Here is an 18,909-nt window from a genome sequence, read left to right on the forward strand (position 1 = left end):
CTGGGATGTTTTGTTATTTAGTTATGAACTAAATCCCCTAAATACCTAAAGGGAATGAAACCTAAGACGAATCTTGTTATTATTTTCTAAATTGTATGAAAAATATTTAACTTGTTCTTAATTATGTGTTCTTAATTCTTGTTTTGATATCCCAGGATACTGATTCAAGATAAGCTCTTATTCAGAGGAGGAATAGACCCTGTCTAAGAGTACATTTGTCATAATCAAGCGGAGTTGTTTACGCGCCTAGACATAGGGTGACAAGATTTTGCCAGATTAGGGTGAAACCTAATAAGGGGATCCATAGATCGAGTTAATGCAACCCTAGGGTGTTAATTAGAGAAAGGTCTCAATTATTCAATCTAGGGATTAGACGTTATTAGTCTTGAATAGGGATAATAACATAACTTAGGGATCTCTATGGAACAAGTTAAATGAATAAATTGTCCGATTCGGAGCCAGAATAACAGGTGCAGTTTAGATGGATTTTTCCTTAGGTATTGTCTTCATTCAATCGATTTTCCCAAAAGAAATTCCCCAATTCTATACTCTGTGAGTTCTTAGTTTAGATAATTAGTTAGTTAATAACAAAACCTCTTTATTCCTAGGCTAGATAATAAAAAGACAGTCATTACTAGTACTTTTAGTTCCTTTGGGTTCGACAATCTAGTCTTGCTAAAACTTTACTACTGTTTGATAGGTACATTTGCCTACATTGCGATAATAGTTAGTTTCAAGAACGATAAAATATAAATATTTAAAACTTATCACGAAATCACGCAATCAAGTTTTTGGCGCCGTTGCCAGGGAACTAAAATATTAGGAACACTCAATTTTTATTACTTTAGCCATTTATTTTTCTTACGATCTAATTTTATTTTTAATTTTATTCTAATTTACTAATTTTCTTTTTCTTTCTTCTTGTAGGTTTTTTATAGTTTATGACTAGAAGAAACCCGTCAGGACCACTACTTTTTGATGAAGAAATCGATCTCACAATTCGCAGAAACCAAAGAGAAATAAGGCAAAGCCTAAGATACACAGAGAATGAGCAAGAAGACGATACTCAACCCCTAACCGAAGAGATGGCTGAAAACCAATACAATCAGCTATCCTGCAATTACGGCTAATCAAAATCCTGCTCCACGTACTATGTATGATTATGCTAAACCTTCTTTAACAGGAACTGAATCAAGCATAGTTAGACCTGCTGTAGCTACAAATACTTTTGAACTAAAACCTAACACAATTCAAATGATACAACAGTTTGTTCAGTTTGATGGTTTGCAGGATGAAGATCCCAACACTCACTTAGCAAACTTTTTGGAACTATGTGATACATTTAAATTAATGGTGTTTCTGACGATGCCATTCGTCTTCGGTTATTCCCTTTCTCATTGAGGAACAAAGCTAAACAGTGGTTGAACTCGTTACCGTGAGGGTCAATCACTACTTGGGAACAAATGATCGAAAAATTTCTACTAAAATATTTTCTGCCGGCTAAAACAGCTAAATTACGTAATGATATCTCTTCTTTTGTGTAGATGGATTTAGAAACACTCTACGATGCATGAGAGAGATACAAGGACCTTTTGAGAAGGTTCCCTCACCATCGGTTACCGCTTTGGCTTCAGGTTCAAACATTCCATAATGGCCTGAATCCTTCAACTCGGCAAATGGTTGACGCAGCTGCTGGCGGAACCATCAATAATAAAACACCTAAAGATGCTTATGAGTTCATAGAGAAGATGTCATTGAATAACTATCAGTGGCAAGTCATGGGGACAAAGCCAATGAAAATAGCCGATGTTTATAACGTCGATTCGGGCACCATGCTTTCTAATCAGGTAGAACTCTTGAATAAGAAAATTTATTATTTTCCTAGTTCTACACAGGTTCACCCAGTAATGCAGTGCGAAGCAAGTGGAGGTGGAACAAGCCATTCGAAATACCAACCTTATGGCCACAACATGGATAACGAGCAATTAAATTACATGGGAAATAATCCTCAACCTCAAAACAATCCATATAGTAACACTTATAATGCAGGTTGGAAGAACCACCAAAATTTTTCATGGGGAGGCCAAGGAAATCAGCAACCACCTCCAGGCTACCAATAGCCACCCTATCAATAGGAAAAAAAACCGAACCTTGAAGAGATGCTCACAAAGTTTATCTCGGTATCAAAAACCCATTTTCAAAACACCGAAATGGCACTTAAAAATCAACAAGCATCAATCCAATGGCTCAAAACTCAGATGGGCCAACTTTCTAAACTAATCTCCGAATGACCACAAGGTAGCTTGCCAAGTAATACTGAACCTAACCCAAGGGAACAGCTCAACATGATTAATGTTCAAGATGAAGAAGGATTTATTGAGCCTGAGCCATAACTGAGGCAAGAAACGGTGGTAAGCAAAGGCAAAGGTGACGTAGATTATAATGAAAACAAACTAGTGACTATCGAATATAAACCTCGTGTGCCATACCTCAACGCGACAAGGAAAGACCGCTTAGATGAACAATTTGGTAAATTCCTTAAACTCTTAAGAAAATTACACATTAACTTACCGTTTATTGAAGCTCTATCGCAGATGCCAAACGCAATGAAATTTTTAAAAGAGCTTTTAGCAAATAAGCAGAAGTTGGATGAGGCGCCGCATGTGGAGCTGAACGCGGTTTGCTTAGCTATTCTCCAAAATAAACTACCTAACAAACTAAAAGATCCAGGGAGTTTTACAATTCCTTGCTTAAATGGTAGTTTAGATGTTAATAATGCATTAGCTGATTTAGGGGCTAGTATCAACGTTATGCCTTACAAAATGTTTAAGAAACTAGGTCTCGGGAAGCCCAAACAAACTAGGATGAGCATTCAATTAGCGAATAAAATTGTAAGATTTCCTAGGGGTATTATTAAAGATGTGCTAGTTAAAATCGATAAATTTATATTTCCCGTTGACTTCATTGTTCTAGACATAGAGGAGGATAGCAACACTCCTTTAATTCTAGGAAGGCCCTTTTTAGTAACTACTAAAAAAATTATTGATGTTGGCACTAGTGAACTCACACTCCGTGTGGGAGACGAAACAATCACCCTTCAAGCACACAATTCTGGCAACACATCAGAAATTGAAGGTGATCGTTTAACCCATTCTACTAAAACTGATAATATGATGCAACCTACTTTGCAGGAAATGAGTCTAAAGGAAGCACATGAGTCATTCTCAAGCAATAGTAGAGGACCTACTCATGAAGAACGAAGACTGCAAATAGATGAGCTAGATGAATGGCGAACACATAAACTGAGAACACACGATAAACCAAAACTATGCCAGAACGAGCTCGATACCTTTCCAAATCAACTTAAGGTTGGCGATATAGTCTTATTAGATGCTGCAGATCCTCACATTGTCACTTCCAAACCGGATGAAGAAATCCCTCTTATGGTACTTAGTATTTTTCCATTCAGTACACTTGAGGTAGGTCACCCCAAGTTCGGCACTTTTAAGGTATACAACACCCATTTAAAACATTATTTTGATGAGATTGATGGCAGGAATGAGGAGTATAAGCTCCTCAAACCACCATGACCATTCAATGGTGAGGTAAGTCGAGCTTAGACTATAAATAAGCGCTTCCCGGGAGGTAACCTGAGCAGTAGCGATATTAATTTCTTTAAATTTTAGTATTTAACACCTAACTTACTAATAGAGATCTTGAATACAGGTTTTTCCACAAAGACACGGCCAAGCACAGGGGCGTACTTAGGGCCATGTGAAAACAGGGCAAAAGATTTCCCCAACACGGGCGACGATAAAATGCCACGGCCGTGCGGCATGGCCATGTTCGAACCTACCAAAACAACATGGGCGTGCGACACGCTCGAGTGGAAGAACCATGGGTGAACCTGTTAAAACAGCACGGGCGTGCGACACACCCGTGTCTAGTACCCGTGGTCGAACCTGTTAAATTAACACGGGTGTGGACCTTGCATACACGGGCATAAGAGAAGCGAACGAAGCTAGACACGGTCGTTCGACACGGTCATGTGCACCCACACGCCCAAGGAACACGGGCGTGTACTAAATGTCAGACGCGCCCAAATTCAAAATTCGCGAATCACACGGGCTGAAATTGGGGAACTCGGGCATGTTACCTGGCCGTGTGCCCCAAAATCTATAAAAATCCTGCACTATTCATTGTCTTCCCCACCCAAAAACCCTAACCCTAGCCGCTGCAAGTCCACACGACCTCCCCACCACTCCCGTGCACCGTATCCAACTCTATTTTTGCCACTTATTCTCCCTTTTCTAGCGTTTGATTACTTTTTCCCCTTTAATTGCACTCATTTTTAATGTTAGTTATCATAGAACTATGCATTTTTCATGATTATTTTCATCTTTCTATCACTCACATTTTATTCATAGAATAAGCTATTATCTTTTTCATGTGTAAATTCTTACTCTTTATATGATTTCTCTACTTTATTTGATTAGTTAGAAGTAAATATTCATGATTAGAACAATAGACATACTCATGCCTTTAGTGTTAACTTTTTTCATCTGTCACACATGTTGCATTCCATGAAATTTGTTGCCATTTTCATGTCATACACTTGATTGCTTTGATTAACATGTTAGTCTTAGTAGTTGCTAAAATTATGATTGTTATTTACAATTTGTCTTCATTTTACTTTGATCATTCCTTAAGATGAATTAATGATTTTCAATGCAAGTACCATATCATCTTCACGAGGAAATAAAATCATCGTATCTGCTTCCAAGAAATAGAAGGCAGCGTCATCTTCCGTGGGTCCAACCGCAAAAATTCGTCACCCTCTCCTACAGTTCCCCCGTGGGCCCCATGAAGAACTTTTCCAAATACCTCAGGCCCGACCTTTAATTGTAGGTTGCTGCATCGACTGGGCTACTGTAGAACAAGTTTAGTTGGCTGATGCGATTCGGGCCCTCCTAACCACCGACCCTTGGGAGCTGTTCTTTGGGATCATCGAGCCAACATACCTCGAGCTCACGATGGAACTATGCTCAACGTTCCATCTTCAAACCGTAATGACGAACTACGATGATCCCGTCACGGTCCAATTTCACCTAAGTGGATTAATCTGCTAGCTAAGCGTCCCAATGTTCAATGTTGCACTGGGCTTATATACGACGGAGTTCAAGGAAGAGAATGAACTACAAGCTCTCACTCGCCACATACACTTCTCTCCCTCGAAGTGCTTGCACACTTTGGCCCCTGGCACGGCCTTCTACAATCCTGGCCACTTCAAGGCATCAGTTCTCCCACCTTCCTTGAGGTACCTACACGCCATATTGGCTCACACGATTACAGGAAGGCAAGAGAGCACTGGCGTCGTCAACACTCACGACGCTTACTTTGTATGGTGTATGTCGTACGGGCACATCATCAACCTTGCCTATTTCATCGGCCTCGCAATTCAGCACCAGACGGAGCGGCATAGGAAGGGGGTCATCTCTATTGGCCCCTACGTGACTCAGTTGACTCGACACTTCGGGCTCCTCAGCACCGCGGCCCAAGAATCATCCTTGAACCTCATTGGCCAGATGTCTCCACAAGGAATCTCGAGAATGCTTAGCATGAGGATGATCGAGAGGTGCCAAGGAACCTACCCTCCTTGATATTGTCTCACCCAATCTACTGAGGAGGAGGCCTACGAGGACATTCCTGATGATGTCCCTCTGCAGCACGAGGACCTACCATCCCAGCCACCACTACCCTCTCGTCCAGTTCATGCGACGGCTTCATATGCTGACATCTTTAAGCGCCTCACTCGATTCGAGCAATAGTGTTTTCAATGATTTGACAACATTGATGCTACTCTACAACAAATTTGTAAACACCTCTACATCTCATCGCCAGTCCCACCTTGCGAACCATCCAGCAATGAAGATGTTTAAAAATATTTATTTATTATTTTATGTTTTTAATTTTTATAAAAACTACTTTTTTATTTTTATTAGATTTTAGAATTTTATTTTTAATTATCAATTTAGGTTATTTCTTTATGAGTAATTATTCTTCATAATATCCCTAAAAAGTTCCTGATCTTATCACAATTATATAGAGCTCTTAAGCTCATCATCGCACAAGAACTAAAAACTCCACCAGGAAAGGTTCTCCACAACTGCCATGTCCTGATAGACCACGACCATAGCTACCACTAGATATAATATTCTTTTGGCGCAGGACTTATGGACTAATGAACCTCTACCACCATCGGAGTATCCTCTTCCACCCTCGCACCGATTGCTCTCCAAAACTCCAGTTCGAGGAATTTATCATACAGGAAGTTTCACTTCTCTCCCTATCTTATTTTTATATTCTAATATCTATCTTTATACATTGAGGGCAATGTACATCTTAAGTGTGGGGGGATATTTATTTCATTATCAGAAAAATCCCTAAATGACTGCCTTGTTCTCTTGGAAAGCTTTCATATCGTATTTAGGATAAATTTTGATTAATTTATGATGATGATTGATATATCTTGAATTAAAACATAGGCATTTATGCATTTATTGTTTAAACCTCAAGACATTAGAGAATCAAGCATGATAAGTTGATTTTTAAGAATTTAAAATTTTAGGTTGTTTCCCCAAAGTTAGGTGTTACTTTGAGTTAGAATTCACAAGTTTTAAATATCAAAAAGCCATTTTTTGTGAGATTTTTGAGCCTTTTGAGTATCTATTAATTCTTTCATGCTCACTTTTATTATTGCTTTGAGTGCGTCAATATCGACCTGTTATTCTAGAACTTGCTTCATTATGCATGTCAAGACCACACCATTTGATTTGATATGTCAAAATGATTAAGGCACTTAGGAGTAACCCACTCATGCCATGACAAACCTACCTCCACATTAACCCCTACTAAACCCCCTTGAGCCTAACAAGCCATTTCTTGTATTACCCTTAATATTAACCCTTAACCCGTTATTGTTGAAATCCCCTAAATTAATCCCTATTTTTGTCGAGATTGGACTTGAAGAAATTTCTTAGCTATGGCTTGTTCTTAATAGTTAGTCTATGTTATTTAACTTGTTCTTAAAAAAAATGTATACACACTAGAAATTCCATATTTTGAGAAGAAGCCCTGTTGTACACAAGTGATGATTAACCCTTTTTCTAGTTAGGCAATTTTTTAATTCAATCTCGATTCTAACCCTTTCTTTCAGCTTGTGACCACACCCCTTAACCAAGCCTCGTTACAACCTTCTAAATACCTTTTGATTGATGTTTCATCTCAATTTATAGTGGTGGAGATTTGATTTTCATGCAAGCCTATGGTAATGACTTTTCATTATTGACTATTGAGTGCTTCATTTATTGTCCTTAAACACCTCGAGTGATTTAAGTGAATCTGTAGTGAGGATGTGAAACTCTGTGATATTTTGAATCAAAGGTAATTACTTATATGAGGGGAGACACCTACGTTTGCATGATTAAAGACTCAACTTGGAATGTTTGAAACTTTTATGTTCTTTTAGTTGAATTCTCAATGTATGATTACCTATGGATTATTTTGAGATATTATCGATAGAAATTATAAGTTTAGAAGAATTTATTTTGATTACGAGTTGAGAATTTTGTTTGAGGACAAGCAAATGCTTAAGTGTGGGGGTATTTGATAAACCGTAATTTATACATATTTTTAACCCATGTTTAACACATTTTATGGATGATTTCCCATTAGAAATGGTGAATTTGATGCTCCTAATGCTTTAATTTCATGTCTTATACTTAGGAGAGCATAGGAAAGCGAAAGGAATGAGAAACGGGCCAAAAATAGAGAAAATGGGCCAAAGTACAAAATCAACACGGCCTGAACCTCCTCACACAGGCAGACCACATGGCAGTGTCAATTTGGCAGGCTCGAGCACTGCCTGAAGTAATTACACACGGGCATGTCACACGAGGGTGTCCCTGCCGAGCCCAAGTTGAGTCCAATTCGGAAAAGGCTAATTTTTAGGGCTCTTAGGCATTCCAAAGCCTATAAATACACCCTAGAGGAGGAAGAAAGAGGAAACACAGAATAGGGAGTAAGGAATTACTCCAAGGAAGCCGATTGATCCACCTCAGAAGCCGGATTCATCATCAAGACTGAAGATCTCTCCTAAATTTCCCCTTCAGGAGTTTTGGATTTTCTTTATGTTTTGTATTATTTATTATTCTGAGATGTTTTGTTATTTAGTTATGAACTAAATCCCCTAAATACCTAAGGGGAATGAAACCTAAGACGAATCTTGTTATTATTTTCTAAATTGTATGATAAATATTTAACTTGTTCTTAATTATGTGTTCTATATTCTTGTTTTGATATCCCAGGATACTGATTCAAGATAAGCTCTTATTTAGATGCAGAATAGACCCTGTCTAAGAGTACATTTGTCATAATCAAACGGAGTTGTTTGCGCACCTAAACATTGGGTGACAAGATTTTGCCGGATTAGGGTGAAACCTAATAAGGGGATCCATAGATCGAGTTAATGTAACCCTAGGGTGTTAATTAGAGAAAGGTCTCAATTATTCAATCTAGGGATTAGACGCTATTAGTCTTGAATAGGGATAATAACATAACTTAGGGATCTCTACGAAACAAGTTAAATGAATAAATCGTCCGATTCGGAGCCAGAATAACAAGTACAGTCTTTGTGGATTTTTCCTTAGGTATTGTCTTAATTCAATCGATTTTCCCAAAAGTGATTCCCCAATTCTATTCTCTATGAGTTCTTAGTTTAGATAATTAGTTAGTTAATAACAAAACCTCTTTATTCCTAGGCTAGATAATAAAAAGACAGTCATTACTAGTAGTTTTAGTTCCTTTGGGTTCAAAAATCCGGTCTTGCTAAAACTTTGGGTTCGATAATAGTTAGTTTCAAGAACGATTAATTATAAATATTTAAAACCTATCACGAAATCACGTGATCACTACTTTTGTCTTATGAGCATGATAATGAATGATAAAGTTGATGTTTTATTTATTTTCATGCAACTTACTAAGCTTTATGCTTACCCGTTTCTTTCTATTTTCTTATAGTGCCGCCTAATTAGCTCGTGGATCAATAGATGTCGGAGGCATCGATCACACAATCATTTGAAGCACTTGGTATAATTAGTTCTTAAATTTTGATTATGGCATGTATAGGACTCTTTGATTTTGTTTTAGTGTCACATTGTTTTAGGGCCAAATGTGTTGGCTTGTTTAAATATTTGACTCATTTTGTATAAGGCCATGAAAAATGGCTAACATTGAAAGTTATTATACGAATGCAAAGTAGTCTTTCATGAATGTGAAATTTTTGGTATGGTTGAGTACATGAATTGTATTTAGGCCTTAGCTATGTTGTTTGGTTGTGAAATCATATTAATTTAGACTTTGATGTGTTGGTTGGTGTTAAATTGTGTCTCAGGGTGGCAAGGGCTGGGTAGGTAGCCTTAAATTGTCCACACGAGTAGAAACACGGGCGTGTGTCTAGGCCATGTGAGACACACGACCAGCCCTATGGGCATGTTGTCCAGTCGTGTGTCCCCTGCACATAAAAATTACAAGTCAGTATGCAGGGTAGTAAACACACGGAAAAGACACGGCCGTGTCTCTCAGCTGTGTGGAGGACATGGCCTCTGGCCATAGGCCTGTGCCTTGGCCGTGTGCCCCTTATTGGATGCTGACGTTAGAAACAAAATGTCAAGGGTTTTAGACATGGGCGTGTCATGGCCATTGAGGGACACGGGCCATAGACACGGGCTTATGTCAGGCTGTGTGAAAACCCCTGTAGGTTCGAATTTAGAATTAAATTCACACGGGTATGGGACACGGGCGTGTCCCTAAATGCTTAGGCTGTGTGTGTCACACAGGCCATCAGCATGGCCATGTCATAAAGACCACACGAGTGTATTACCCTTCCACACAAGCGTGTGCCCTATTTTCAAGAGTTAATTTTCTAAAGTTTGTTAAGGACCCGGACTGGTCCCGAATGGTTTCGAATGGATGTTTTAGGCCTCGTAGACCCATGTTTAAGGAAATTAAACAAAGTTTGAAAAATTTTTAAGATTGATCAAGTCTTAATGATTCAAATATGTTCGAATGCATGTGTTTAAGTGAGGTAACGCCTCGTATCCCATCTTGGTGTAGGACTTTGGTGTGGGGTGTTACACTTTCTGAGTGTAGCCTTTCCCGACAAGTCTTGTTTTGTGTGTTTCCATTTCCCCTTCCACATTTCTCTTTTTCTTGTAGATCCACTTTCGCCCTATGGGTTTATTCCCAATCGGTAAGTCTACAAGTTCCCACACCATATTGGATTTCATAGAATCCATCTAGGTATCCATGGCCTATTTCTAGAGCTTGGAATCAACGTCTTGCATAGCCTCCTCGTAAGTGAGTGTATCATTATCCTCATGATTGGATTTCATTTTATAAATACTACCATCATAAATGAAGAAGTCCAGTTTCTTAAAAACTCTCCCACAATGATGGATTCCCCTATGTTGTTGACTGTTTGCAGGTCTTTCTATAACTTTCTTGAGAATTGAACTTGGTGATTGTTCTACCACTGTAGAAAGTACCTTGGGTACCACTTTACTTTGAGGATTAAAGTTTTCCATGTAGCTTTCCTTGAGGAAAGTAGCATGAGTAAAAATTTTAATCATATTATATTTAAAATTGTAAAATAATCCTTTTTTTCTCATTTTGGATATCCTACAAACATGAAAAATTCTTTCCGTCATCCAACTTTTTTGCATCCTTATCCAGAACGTGTGCTGGATAATCCCATATTCTAAAGTGATTTAGAGCGGGTTTCTTTTCATACCATAATTCATAAGGTTTCTTACAAGAAGACTTGGTTGGCACGTCATTTAGAATATAGCAGGTCGTTTGTATCGCACATCCCCAGAAGGAAGTAGGAAGTTGTAAATAGCTTAACATTGAACGAAACATGTCAAGCAAGGTTCTATTCCTTCTCTCAGCTACACCATTCTACTGTAGAGTGCCCGACATAGTCAATTGGGATAATATCTCATTCTTTATGAGGTATCTTAAGAACGTATTGGATAAATATTCCCTACCTTGGTCAAACCGAAGATTCTTTGTGGATAAACCTAATTATTTATCCACTTCCGCATGAAACTCTAAAAATTTATCAAAGGTTTCACTTTTGCTGTGCATTAGATACACATATTCATATCGAGAATAGTTGTCAATAAAAGTCATATAATAATCATAACTTCCTCAGGCACTAATGCTTATGGGACCACATACATCAATGTGCACAAGTTTTACAGGTTGGTTGGCCCTTGTACCTTTCGTATTGAAAGACCTATTAGTCATTTTACCTTCCAAGCAAGATTCACCTTGTGGAAGACTAACTTTCTTAAGCATACTTAAGGGATCATCTTTCACGAGTCTAGTGATTCTTTCTTGGTTAATATGACCAAGTCTTAAATGTCATAGGTACCCCTCATTAGAGTGAGAGGTTTTAAGCTTTTTATTCACTATTTCAGCTTGAAGCATTAAGTAGTTATTTGGTTTGATAAAGTAGAGATTATTTTCCATCCATCTATTATAGATTAAATAATGGTTTCTATGAATATCAATCCTTTTATTGAATATCACGGTATAACTGTCATGAAATAAACATGCTACAAAAATTAAATTTCTCTTAGAATGAGGTACATAAAACATATTCTTTAAGACAATCTCCCTAATATTATCAAAGTGTAAAATAACTTCTCCTACTGATTTGGCTAAAACATAACTCCCATCTCTAGCCCGTAATGAAAGGCTCCTATCACGTAGATTTCTCGTTTCACTGAACCTCTGTAAAGAAACACAAATATTGTTAGTGGCTCCAAAATCAATAATCCAGTTGTCAATTGATTCTTCCACTAAGCAAACTTCAACCACAAAGAGTTTCATACCTTTGCCCTTTTCAACTAGGTAACCAAATACTTCGTACAATTTTATTTGAAATGCCCTTTCCTATTATAGAAGATACATTTGATATTTTTAAGATCTTTTGACTTCTTAGCCTTCTTCCCATCCACACTGTAACATCCCGATTTTGGGCCTAGTCGAAACAGTGGTTTCAGGACCACAAATCTGACATAGAAAAAATTATTTTCATTTTACTTTTATGGTTTACAATTTCACGGAATGATTTCGTGAAAATCCCGCTCGAAAATTTTGACATTTGGGCACTCAATTTACGTTAAAGGACTAAGTTGTAAAAAGTGCAAAAGTTGAGTTCTACATGTTAGAAGTGTCAAATTGTTATGAGTTTTTAAATTGAAGGTCCTTAGATGGTTATTAGACCCTTGGTTAATATGATGGACAAAAATGGGCATGAATGGGTGAAATAAAATATTTTTAAGTTAAGGGCATTTTAGTAATCTAGTAATTAAAAGAATTAAAAAGCCAAAATCGCCAAAATCCGTTGTCCATCTTCTTGCTCCAGCCAAATGTACCAATAGAAGCCATGGTTAGGGTTTTGCTAAGCTTCCAAGCATCATAGAAGGTCCATTTTAGCCCCGTTTTTAATGTTCTTTACATTTTTGAAATCCTTGTAACAAGATCTACCTATTTCTAATATTATTTTGAGATACGTTAAGGTCTAGGTTTTGACCCATGTTAGAAATTTTTGTATTTTGATGTTTGGTGGTAGATTATGCATGTTTATGGTTAGAGAAATAACTTTTACTAAGTGATTTTCGGTGAAAATGCATAAAAGGACCAAATCATAAAAGTTATAAAATATGTGCTAAAAATCTATTTTAATGAAAAATGTGAGTTGTTATAAGCATAAGAGAGGTTCAGCTATGCATTGGTAAGAAAAAAATTGAACGTATTTCATTTTACGAGCCTAGGGGAAAAAGTGTAAATATGTGAAACTTTAAGGAAAAAATTGTAATTTTTCCATAATGTGATTTTTAGATTAAATTGAATAATGTGACTAATTTATAAGCTAAATGTGATATTATAGATCAAGAAAAATGAGATTCGGACCTAGAACGAGGGAAAAACAAGAAATTGACGGTTAGGTCTTTTTTTGTCATTTTTGGTATCGAGATAAGTTTATATGAAAATAATGCATCATGTTATTACTATTATATGTTTAATGCTTAAATATTTTATGAAATTGATTCATGATATCTCAATGACGATTCGAAAAAAGTTGGTGTCTTAGAAATCTCTGTTAAACCCTAGGAATAGCTTAGATACGAATATCATGACAAGTGAGTTTTGAAATCCCGTATAAGACGATATCTAGGATATGGTATTGGCATCAATATGAGATCCCTTGTAAGACTGTGTCTGGGATATGGTATAGGCATCGAGATGAGAACCAGTGTAAGACCATATCTGGGATATAACACCGGCATCGATATGAAATCCCATGTAAGACCATATTTGGGATATGGCATTGGCATTGACATGAGATCCCATGAAAGACCATATCTAAGATATGGCATTGTCATCGATATGAGGTCTCGTATAAGACCATGCCTGGGACATGGCATCGGCACTATTATGAGACTTCTATAAGACCATAGCTAGGCTATTGGCATTGATGTGTGATCCCATGTAAGACCACGTCTGGGACATGGCTTTGGCATCCTATTATGTGTATGATGATTCTGAGTATCCTTTAGTATTCCAAGTGGTTTAACTGGTAATTCAAAGATTATGTCAGAGTTGTCATAATGTATGATTATGTCACGAAGTGGTATAGGTATGTGCGCAAAACTCATGAGAAATGATGACGGTTTATGATGCACATTTGGTAAGGATGCAAATAAGTAAGTCATGCCCATGAGAATGATTTTAAGATGACCTTGTGATTATGGGTCTATGTTTATGATGTATAAATAGGTATTTTTACCATGATGGATGAAATGATTTGTAAAGGCGTTATAAACTTAGTTATCATTATTTTACACTAAAACAGTTTTGGACAACAACAGTAGTCCGATTTTGAAAATCCACCACAAATTATGTAAATTGAGTTAGAGGTATAATAAAATATTAAATTAAATCTTATCGAGTCTAGTTTCACATAGAAGAAACTGTGTAAGCAAAACAATTTCATATTATGAGATATTTGAATTTTCATGAGACAAGGTTAGAATGATTTCAGAGTGACCTGTTCTAAATTTGGAAAATCATTAAAAATTGTATGAAAATAATTATGGATTAGAATTCATATGACTAAATCCTTAATGAGTTTATTTTTAAGAGAAATATACAGGAACATTATCTGAATCTCATACTATGAGATAATTAATTTTTAGTAAAGGAAGATTGAAGTTGTCACACAGCAGAATGGGTAACTTTGAAGAATAAATTGTACTTATTGGTGGAACCATAAATTATTAAAATTTTATGGTAGAAATATATATGAGTCTAGTTTCAAATGCTTTTAACGGATCTTAATTTAGAATTTTGTAGCTCAATTTATCAATAATTTAGTGACTATGACTCACGTAGACAACTTGGCTGAAATATGAATAAATAGTGGAATTATGTGCAATTATGATTGTGTTACCTTGAGAACATGTTGTGAGAATATGGAAAAAACATGTCAACACATCTCTTATTATTTTCATATAGACTTACTAAGCTATATAGCAGACCCCTTCCTTTTTCCTCATTTTATAGGGTCACTAAGCTAGCTTGGGTTGGAGATTGTCAGAAATTCTATCACACTATCCAGCTATTTAAGGGTATAAATGATTTCAAGCACTTTAAGTCTATGGCATGTATAGGGACTTAGTCAATTGAGTATGTGTCATTTGATTTGGCCAAATGTATTAGCTCATAATGGGAATAGGATTCATTTTTTATATGGCCATGAGATGTGGCTCATATTGGTTATTGGGTTGTAAACCTATTCATATATGCATGCATGTGCTAAAGATTTCATATGGTGTAGTCATGTATGTTTGGTATGGATGAATTGTGAATGTGCCCTAATTACTTGTTGGTTTTAAAGTGACTAAATTGGCCTATGGATAGACCTTAGCATAAGTATGAGTGTAAGAATGTGCTAACAATAATCATGGCATGAAGTTGATAAGTTTAAACTAGGTAAAATACGGTGCCTTATGCATGAATAAATCGATATGAAATTGCCACAAAAAATGACATTGAAGTTATGTTTAAGTAAGTGCTAACGAGGATGCCAAATGGCTTGGCAAATAGCCATTTTCTAGGTCACACGGGCAGAGACACAGTCATGTGTCTTATCCGTGTGGAGGACACGGTCTAGCACACAGACGTGTGACTTGGCCGTATGACCTTATATTGTTGCTGACGTTATAAACAGGGAGTTGCACAGGCTGAGGACACGGGCGTGAGTGACCACACAGCCTAACCCACATGGGCGTGTGACTCTCCAAACATGGAAAATTTCCTAAATTTTGTAAAAAGTTTGTAAGTTCTCAATTTAGTCCCGAATCACCCCCGATATATGTTTTTGGCCTTGTAAGCCCATATAAGGGACATTATGAATATGAATGAATGTTTTTATTTTAAATGAAACTTTTATAACCCAGTTTTACAAGTATGTGTATGCTTTAGTTCAATAATGCCTCGTACCCTGTCTCGGCCTTAGACTCGGGCAAGGGGTGTTACACACACGAGGTGGAACCGAAGACTTAGTCGGTTTCTTCTTTCCCTTAGCTTTTTGTTTCCCCTTAGAGGACGAGGGGCTCACAACTAAGTTTGCCTAAGGTTTCTCTTGAACCGACTTACCACCATTCAGCATTAACTCATAGGATTGTAATTCCTTCATGAGATAAGTCAAGTAAACGCCTTGTTCCCAAATTTGTAAGCAACTCTAAAACCAGCAAACTCCTTGATGAAGGATTTGAACACTATTTTAATTTACGTGTTCACCTCTAGTTCAATCCCATTGCCCTCCGCTTCCACAAAGAATTCCATAAGCTTAAGCATATGTTCTCTGATAGGAGTACTGGGTTTCTATTGGGAATTCATCAAATTTGTAATAGCAGATTGTCAAACCAATGCGACTTGGCCTCCAAGCAAATCCTCCAAATTTTTCATGATCTCTTTGGAAGTACAAAAATTCTCATGTTCCTTTTGCAACACATTACTCCTACTCACTAACATATAACATTAAGCAATCAAGTCAAAATCTCTCCAGTGATTTCTCGCTTTGGGTTGAGCTTCAAGAGGGCACATTTCGTAAAGAATAAATTTGTATTTCTAACAGTTGAGAACCATCAGCAAGTTTCATTTCCATTTTGAAAGTTATCCCCATTTAATTTCTTCTTAGTAAGAATGTTAGTAAGAGGAGTGGGAGACATATTTGAACTGAAAAAATAAAGATTTCACTAATTACTATCTTTGTATTAAATAAATATTTTTCATTTTAGCAACATATCAAGAATGTAGTATGATGCATGCGTCTTGTATTAAAACTTTGAAAACATAGTTTTTCTCTGCTATGATCATTCTCACACCCATCAACCATTTCGCCTTGGGGTCCCATGATTAACTAGCAAGAACATGGATTACGTCCAATCAGTTCTTGAATCTTAATTCTTAAGACTCCATACGAACTAATGATTGTTTAATGTTTGTGTAATGGCCTAAATTCAAGGTTATCAGAACAATGGTTTCGTAACCATAGATCCGATTTAAAGAGAAATTTATTTCAATATTTTTGCTTGAAAATTGATATGATAGGAAAATAGTATGAAAATATTGATAGGAAAATTTTATCGATTTAGTGATTAGTTAGAAAAAGAAATTATTGAATAAATTGGGTAAAATAAGGTATCGGGACCTCTATCTCGTAAAACCGTGTCAAAAATAATTTTATAAATATTTATGAAATGTTATTAATTTGGTATTAAAATTTCATTAGGAAATTTTAATGTTTGGGTAGTCAATTAAATGAAAATGACTGAATTGTAATAGGTGTAAAAGTTGCTAGAGTGATTAAATAGCTTATTAGTCTAATGAGAAAGGATATAAAAGGCAATTAGACCCAAAATTTATTTGGGCTGGACGGCAAGGGTATGAAATCAGTAGAAAAATTGATAAATTAAGGGTAAAATTGGAATATTGCAAAATTAACTAAATAAAACAAGGACTAAATAGGAAATATCTAGATTTTTCTTCATTTCTCTTCAATTCCAGCAGCTAAAAACGCCATAGGAGGGTTCTCTAAGCTGGTATTTCATAATTTTTGCACCAAATCCAGAAGATTCAAATACGAAGCTAGATCGAGGAAAGGAAAAAGTTCGGGATTAATAGATTTTTACTGTTTACAAACAAGTATCAAGGTAAGTTCGTGTAACTTGAATTATATTCTTAAATGCTTGAAATGCATGTTTTTGATATGAATATGATTTGAATGTTCATTATATGGAAATTTATGAAACATTGATATATTTGATAAAATGGGAAGAAATCCCGTTTGAATGAAAGGAAAATTCGATGGATCTCTGAAAAGGAATTGACGGTAAAAAGGATCTAGCCCGGACGGGTGATCCTATCCTGATATAGCCCTCCCGAAGAATATGTGTAAAATGGATTTAGCCCGGACGGGTAATCCGAATTAGGGTCTGAATTTAGCCTGGACTGGTAATTCAGATCCAAGCTCATTAGAGTAATTGTCGGTGCAGGGGATTTAGCCTGGACTGGTAATCCCGCTGCAAGGTTGAGGTTCGCGGGAGTGTGCTCTCTGAAATGGAAATGTGCGCACATGAATATGAATTGACGGACCCGGAATTGTACACTAAAAGTGTACCTCTGAAAATCCATCAAAATTCGGATAAATTCAACAGGATAAATATGAAAAATAATAAGGGAATGAAAATCATGGTATTGATGAGTACATCAATCATTGTATATATATATTATTGATACATGGAAATTATTGTACTAACTTGAATGTTGAGTTTGTGCATATTAGGGTAATAATGCACTGAATGGATATATGGATGTTTATTATATTGTATTGAAAATATTAGGTAAGTACAATTCTTGTTACATGAGCTTACTCAGCACAAAGTGCTTACCCCGTTTCCTTTTTCCCTGTTTTGTAGTGTTAAGAGCTCGGAGGTCGGATTTGGTCGGAGACACATCACACTGTCAACCTCAGGATTTCGGTATATAAAGAAACTTTATTTTGGAAATCAATGGCATGTATAAGCTAACAAAGTAAATGTTAATGTGAAATGAATGTAAAGTTAGCCATTAGTATGGTTAACAAACCTGGTTTTAGATATGTGATGACGTTATCTTATAAATATGCATGAATTTATCTTGAAAATATGTTGAATTGATTTGGTTGATGTGGATTGGTCTCGATTTAATATTACAGGGAAGGTTAGATATTTATAAAAGGGCTATGTTGAATATAAAAAAAAATTTCATTCGTAAACTCCGGTAATGCCTCGTATCCTATTCCGGCAATGAATACGGGTAGGGGTATTACAGTTTGACCATCATCTCTAGCTTAAATATCATTTCTTGGGAAGCTATTTAATAAGAGATGATCTTGCGTGTGTAACCATTGACTCAACGCCCATCATGAACATGCTTTCATTTGTGAGTCATCTTGGGACAATCTCTCTGAAAGTCATGCATGATTAGTTGTCCTTAAAAGAAAATTCCACCTGGTGAACCCACATGACAAAGTTTACCTTGGGGTACGGCCAGGGTAAGAAACAGCTCGAAACTTTATGATGTTACCACTTAGGGACCATCAATAGAGGCTGTAGGTCTTGTTCAGTGACCTTCGCCCACTCAATATTTTAATAACATGTAAGGTTTTTATCCCAAATTTCAAGAATGATCATGGAATAGTCTTAGTGGCATTCTTACCTAATCTAACTGACA

General features: G+C 36.5%; 1 non-coding gene across 1 annotated transcript; it reads right to left on the reverse strand.

Annotated features, from left to right (window-relative positions):
• Positions 1 to 1,511: 1,511 nt before the first annotated feature.
• LOC121205277 (small nucleolar RNA R71) lies at positions 1,512 to 1,618 on the reverse strand. The gene has a single exon (XR_005900361.1). It is a non-coding gene; the product is annotated as a small nucleolar RNA R71 (small nucleolar RNA).
• Positions 1,619 to 18,909: the final 17,291 nt, after the last annotated feature.

This window comes from Gossypium hirsutum, chromosome A08 (assembly GCF_007990345.1).
Source record: "Gossypium hirsutum isolate 1008001.06 chromosome A08, Gossypium_hirsutum_v2.1, whole genome shotgun sequence".
Lineage (NCBI taxonomy): Eukaryota > Viridiplantae > Streptophyta > Magnoliopsida > Malvales > Malvaceae > Gossypium > Gossypium hirsutum.